The sequence below is a fragment of the Salvelinus fontinalis genome, chromosome 28, assembly GCF_029448725.1.
Source record: "Salvelinus fontinalis isolate EN_2023a chromosome 28, ASM2944872v1, whole genome shotgun sequence".
Taxonomy (NCBI): Eukaryota; Metazoa; Chordata; class Actinopteri; order Salmoniformes; family Salmonidae; genus Salvelinus; species Salvelinus fontinalis.
The window spans coordinates 19530394-19537435 of record NC_074692.1 but is presented as its reverse complement, the minus strand read 5'-3'; the positions used below and the strand labels follow the sequence as shown (position 1 = coordinate 19537435).

The following is a 7042-nucleotide window of genomic DNA, read 5'->3' as shown; positions in this document are numbered from 1 at the left end:
TAAAGTAATACTTCAAAACATTGGTCCCAAATACAAAGTGTTATGTTTGGGGCAAATCCAATACAACACATTACTAAGTACCACTCTCCATATTTTCAAGCATAGTGGTGGCTGCATCATGTTATGGGTATGCTTGTAATCATTAAGGACTGGGAGTTTTTCAGGATAAAAAAGAAATGGAATGAAGCTAACAGGAAAAATCATATATTAAAACCTGGTTCAGTCTGCTTTCCACCAGACACTGGAGATGAATTCACCTTTCAGCAGTACAACCATAAACACAAGGGCAAATCTACACTGGAGTTGATTACCAAGAAAACAGTAAATGTTCCTGAGTTGCAGAGTTACAGTTTTGACTTAAATCTACTTGAAAATCTATGGCAAGACCTGAACATGGCTGTCTAGCAATGATCAACAACTAATTTGACAGAGCTTGAAGAATTTAAAAAAGAATAGTGGACAATCCAGGTGTGGAAAGCGCTTACAGACGTGCCCAGAAAGACCCATAGCTGTAATCACTGCCAAAGGTGCTTATATTTACTCAGGTGTGTGAATACTAACAGTATGTAAATGAGATATTTCTGTATTTCATTTTCAATGCATTTGCACCAAAATATATATATATATATATTTGAATCCAGGTTGTAACACACCAAAATGTGGAACAATTCAAGGGGTACGAATAAATTCTGAAGGCACTTTCTGTGCACAGTATGTACAGAATACACACATTCACACAATATGTGCTGAAAAGGATATATGTAACAATCAACAACTTATCAAGTGAGGCAACTATCCCCCATGCCTATTGATACACACCAATCAGAAACACTTGCATGGCTGGACACGCTCACTTTAATGCTCACACGTGCAGGCCAAGGCGATACATAAATAAACACATTTAAAAACACACAAACATTCTCATAGACAAAATCTAGCATACACACGGGTAAATATACTCTGCACCACCAGACACATAAACATACCAATGCAAACCTCCTGGGACACTTAGACACATCCACAAGGGCTGTATCTCCTCTTATATAAGCAAACACAGGATGAAATAGATTAAGAGGTGGGGAGCCTAGAGATACAAAGATTTGGCCCTTAGTAAACACACAGACACAGACACAAACACACCTAAGCGAAGGTGTGTGTGTGTGGGGCTAATCCAGCAATAAATTACCATAGTCAACAGGCTCATCTCCCTCAACTCATTAGCAGATAAATTATATGCCTACATTCAAAACACTAGTGTGGGTTTTATATTTGCTCCACAGGATAACTGCTCTATCCTCCATCTTTCTCTCTTCCTCCTCTTCCTCTTCCTCCTCCTCCTCCTCCTCTTCCTTGTCTCCTGTGCTGTCTGAGTGTGGCAGCAGTGTGTGGAGCTCCCTGGTGATATGGAGCTAGCGCTGACAGTGGAGGAGACGCCAGCACTAGCGATTAGCATGAGTTTCCAGGGGGCGCCGCAATGGCTGCTGGGAAATTCCATCAGAGGCACGAATCTGTCGCTTTGTCGTAAAGTGACAGCCCCCTGTGGCACAGCACAGCACAGTAAGAAGAGTCCCAAGTGAGCCTCAGCATCTGCCGGCTGGAGAAGGTAAATTATACACTTACTGTTCTTATCTTTATCATATTTAGCATCATTGTTATCATCATCATTGTTATTATCATCAGTGATTGGCAGTAATCATACTTATCGACCTGTTTCATTGTGTTTAACCAAGAAAAATCACTACCTTACATACCAGAAAGATCTTGAATGAAACCTTAGCAGGAAGGGCATAGTGAACCTCTATTTAAAAGCTAGCATTCAACTAAGTCAACTAAAGACGAGTGTTCATCAGCTGTTCTTTGATCAGTGATGGCAGACACACTGGCTTACGGTTCCTACCTGTCTGTGTCCAAATGCACTCATGACTGACAAGAGGAGAGATGGAGGTGTTCCTACAGATATAATGCTTCTGACCAGTCTAATGTGCCTATAGCGCATCCGGCTGACGTAGAGACTTCCACGTCTGGATGCTCTGACCACTGCCTCTCACTGCCAGTCAACCTTCCAGTCCTGTGGTTATCCTGACCCTCAGACTCCTCTTCGTCATCATCTTCCTCCTTCCAGCCTGTCAACTCTGTGAAGAGCAGGGTTCAGTCAAGCCTTGTCTTAAACTCTGTTGGTTGCTTTGTTTAACATCTTCTTGCCAGTGGCTATGCCAACCCTGTGGCACTGTCGTAGTACAGGTGCAACTAGTCAGTGTTTGGATCAGTTTACTCCCTGGGCTGGAAACCCTTTGGGAGCTGAACAGAACGGACTGTCAGTGGTTAACCAATAGGGGGCTCTCTACTCTCTGGACAAAGTTGAACCCACTGCTGTAACAGTGAGGTCAACAGAGGATTTCTGCTAATGAATGATTACTGGCTGACCAAATGCTTCCATGTAAGAGTTGCACAAACAGCTATAGAATATAAGTATATGCATCAATAGCATGAATGACATAATGTACTGGTACATTTTCAACTTGTATTCTATTAATGTGTGTCTTAAGGGTTGAGGTTTTCCGCTGCGTTCTTCTCAGGTTCTCCTCCGGGCCTCCTCATCTGGGGTGCGAGCCTTTGATTATTCCTTTGTTTTTCATTATGCCTCTCTCCCTCGCTTTTCTCCAGGTGCGCTGTGATGTTATGATCACCAGTGGAGAGGGATATACACAGGGGCTCGCCTGTCTGGAAAAATAAGCTGGTACGTGTCTGAGGGATGGCAGCAGGGTTTCAAAAAAAACGCTTTCTTGTATTATTCATGCTGCTATATTAGTTTGCTTATCCTACTCCTCGGATACAGTAGCTCTCTGGTTTTTCAATGTTTTTCCACCTCTGTTTTGTTCTCCTCTCTTGGTGTTTGATTGGTCATCAGTATCATTAGGTTAGGAGGATTCTAATCAGGACCTTTTGAACTGCAAGCCCATTTCATGGATCATGGTTGGGTTGGGCATTGTTCTTAACCCCGATTACTAGGTTAGGTTCAGGGTAGTCAATATCAAGGCCAATACCACTTTAGGCCCTTTCTCTTTCACTTGAAAATAATCACTATTTATTAGTTCATTTATTAGTCCATTCTTTCACTCACTTCATGATTTATGTACACTTAATAACATTATATATGTTTTTTCAGCTCTAAAACTAGTCATAGTTGAAATGAAAGAAAAGTTGAGATCTCATTAACTCACCTTTCTGATCCATCTCCAAATATAGTGTACTACAACAGGAGCTCCATTGAAGAAAACATACACACCAAACACACTAATGCTGCTTTTCGAGTGTAACACCAGTGTTAAACTAGTATATACACCTTTATATTATAATAGGGAAAATGTGTTTCCATACCTAGGGCTGACAGTGAAACTTGTGAAGAGCAGAATCAACAACCTCTGCATAATCAAATCAGTTGCTTTGTGAGAGGTGCTAAAGTATGGAAATGCACCAACAGGCTACACACACACACACACACACACACACACACACACACACACACACACACACACACACACACACACACACACACACACACACACACACACACACACACACACACACACACACACACACACACACACACACACACACACACATACACACCATAGATAAACTCTCCCGATGTGTCCAATGATGTAGACTAGAAAAAGGGTTCCAAAAGGGTTCTTTGTGGAGTGATAGAGTTCTACCGTTTTGATCTGAACAACCTTTTTTGGAAGGCAAGGGTTCTACCTAAAATATTTAACATCATGAGAACAGTTTTTGAAATAAATGCTTTTTGGATTAATCTTTGGAAGGCAAGAAACATTCTACATAGAGTCATTCTTTCATGTTCTATTGCAGGGTGATTTTCAGAATTGTTTGTTTAAGTATCTGTGTTTTTTGCATGTACAGTTGAATTTGGAAGTTTACATAGACCTTAGCCAAATACATTTAAACACAGTTTTTAACAATTCCTGATATTTAATCCTAGTAAAAATTCCCTGTCTTAGGTCAGTTAGGATCACCACTTTATTTTAATAATTTGAAATGTCAGGATAGTAGAGAAAATGATTTATTCAGCTTTTATTTATTTCATCACATTCCCAGTGGGTCAGAAGTTTACATACACTCAATTAGTATTTGGTAGCATTGCCTTTAAATTGTTTAACTTGGGTCAAACATTTCGCGTAGCCTTCCACAAGCTTCCCACAATAAGTTGGGTGAATTTTGGCCTATTCCTCCTGACAGAGCTGGTGTAACTGAGTCAGGTTATTTAGCCTACTTGCTCGCACACACTTTTTCAGTTCTGCAAATTTTCTGTGGGATTGAGGGCTTTGGGCTTTGTGGGCTTTGTTATGGCCACTCCAATACCTTGACTTTCTTGTCCTTAAGCCATTTTGCCACAACTTTGGAAGTATGCTTGGGGTCATTGTCCATTCGCGACCTAGTTTTAACTTCCTGACCGATGTCTTGAGATGTCGCTTCAATATATCCACATAATTTTCCATCCTAATGATGCTATCTATTTTGTGAAGTGCACCAGTCCCTCCTGCAGCAAAGCACCCGCACAACATGATGCTGCCACCCCCTTGCTTCATGGTTGGGATGATGTTCTTCGGCTTGCAAGTCCCCCCCTGTCATTCTACCCCTGAACAAGTCAGTTAACCCACTGTTCTCTGGTATGCTGTCATTGTAAATAAGAATTTGTTCTTAACTTACTTGCCTAGTTAAATCTAGGTTAAAACAACGTAATGTATTGTAGGTAGAACCTTATACAGGGGGTTCTTTGAAGAACCTGACACAGAGCGTTCTAGGTAGAGGGTTCTACCTAGCACCAAAAAGGGTTCCCCTATGGGGACAAATTGAAGAACCCTTTATGGTTCTATTTATTTTGTAATTTTTTCTAAGAGTGCATTGTGACAGACCCTCAACTTTCTCAGATCAGGAGTATGATTTTTGCATTTTAAATCATTTATGACTGATTAGCTGAGAACTTATCTCTTTTAAAGCCTTTCATGTATAAATCATGTGTATTTTAGTTTGAAGCGGCCGCTGCTGCGTTATTGATGAGGCGCTCGACTCTAATCAATTAGTAATTGGAGCGCGGCTTTTAAATAATGCATTTATTAGGCCTTGTGATGTGTGTAATGGCAGCCCGTCGCCGTGCAAATATGTCTGAAGTACCCTAATGAGTGTTTTATGGGCCAGCCCAGGGAGAAAGGCACATTTCACTCTGTTATGTTGCAGAGCAGACTCCTTGTTTACACTTAGCGGGGCATCCGGAAAACCAATGTGGTTCAAAGTTTCTACAAATCGTTGTTGTAGGGGTTATTATCTTGGCCTAAATAGGCCCCGTAGAAAGAGAGCGTGTTTTGTTCATGTTTTTGTCACCATCTTGTTTTCTGCATAATGACACTCATGATAGACATTCTGTATCTGTTTCCGTACCAAAGTACTTCAAAGTGACCCTAACATGGTCACAGCTGAATCCTATTATAATAGCCTGGTGTCTGATCTTTACATCATGCTTCCATGTTTCATTTGTGAGACAATCATTTACCAAATTTGCACACCTTAAAAACTCCGTGTGAGCTGAGTATCCACCTTGCTATATTACTGAAAACCACCTGTGAGGAAACTCACCACAACCCTGGTCCTGCAGACAAACCACTTGTAAGGGTCTGGGCTGTTCATACAAAAGTAGTTTTCACTGGCTGGCTGGGAGCTCCATCCATCATCGTCAGCATGGCTACATTTGTGGTCTGTCAGCAAAGTGTAGAGACGGGTGTGTGCGTGTGTGTGTTCATGTCTGATTGTGTACGTGTGTACAGTATATGTGTGTGTGGGAACTGGGTATTGTTAGAGGGCTGTTGCTCCCTCCTAGCAGGGGAGGGTTTTAATTGGAACACCCTGTGAATGGTATGAGTACTGGTGTCACAGTGAAGACTACAGACCCATTCACCCACATGGGTAGCTACTGTCTCCTGAGGGGCTGGGGATTATCAAGGCGTTCACAACTTCAAACAGCTATGCATCCTTACCTCTGCACACCCTGCACCCCCTGTACCTCCCACTTAGTGTGTGTGTGTGTGTGTGTGTGTGTGTGTGTGTGTGTGTGTGTGTGTGTGTGTGTGTGTGTGTGTGTGTGTGTGTGTGTGTGTGTGTGTGTGTGTGTGTGTGTGTGTGTGTGTGTGTGTGTGTGTGTGTGTATTTGTGTGTGTGTGTGTGCTTGCAAATGTCTTTGTGTGTGTATGTGTGTGCATGCATGCCCCTCCCCCTTGCGTTTTTCCTGCCTGCATGAGGACTTGTCAAGTAAATGTTCACAGCCTCTATGGATATGACAAGTCGATTGTTTAGACATTACTCCATTGTTATTTTGACTTGCGATGAGAATGAAGTGAGCGTGAGAGCGCATATGTATGCATGTACTGTAGGTGAGCGTGCATGGTGTGTGTGTTTAGTGTTAATGCATCCATATAAAGGGGAATGTATACTGCCGCTCCACAGATCAGAGAAAAGGATGATTATGGCTGTTATGTCTCCTTTATTCTTTTGTTTATTTGCCGTTAAAGAGATAATTTTCCTGTCGCCGTTCTCCTCCTGTAGGGTATGTGATGGGAATATATTCTAGGAGTCATGTTAGTCATATATCTGTCAAATAATCATCCTTCAGCTCCGGGGCAAGAGCTCTCCTGGGGAAAACATTCTAAACCCAGTTGAAATCAAATGCAACAGTAGTTTTACTATAACCCTGAAATGACATTACGGTAATGCTCTGCTCCTGTCAGGTGGACCTCCATGGGTATCTGAATATAGGACAAATGAATGTGTGAGCATGCGTGGTATCATGCATGTGTGTGTGTGAGTGTGTTTTTGCACGTGCGTGTGTGCATGCGTGCGCAAGAATCCCAATACGCAATCACCGTTTATCATCGTAAACATATCTTTATCTTCCTCCCTTTCCCTACCTCCTGAGATAATGCACCTCTTTCCCCTCTTTCCCTTAATACTTTCTGCTTCACATACCTCCTAG

General features: G+C 42.0%; 1 long non-coding RNA gene across 1 annotated transcript in view; it reads left to right on the top strand.

Annotated features, from left to right (window-relative positions):
- Positions 1-1400: 1400 nt before the first annotated feature.
- LOC129825820 (uncharacterized) overlaps positions 1401-7042 on the top strand; it is a 22546-nt gene continuing 16904 nt past the window's right edge. Inside the window, exons 1-2 of the long non-coding RNA XR_008754949.1 lie at positions 1401-1603; positions 2665-2737. This is a non-coding gene — a long non-coding RNA (uncharacterized LOC129825820). The remainder of the gene's footprint in view (positions 1604-2664; positions 2738-7042) is intronic.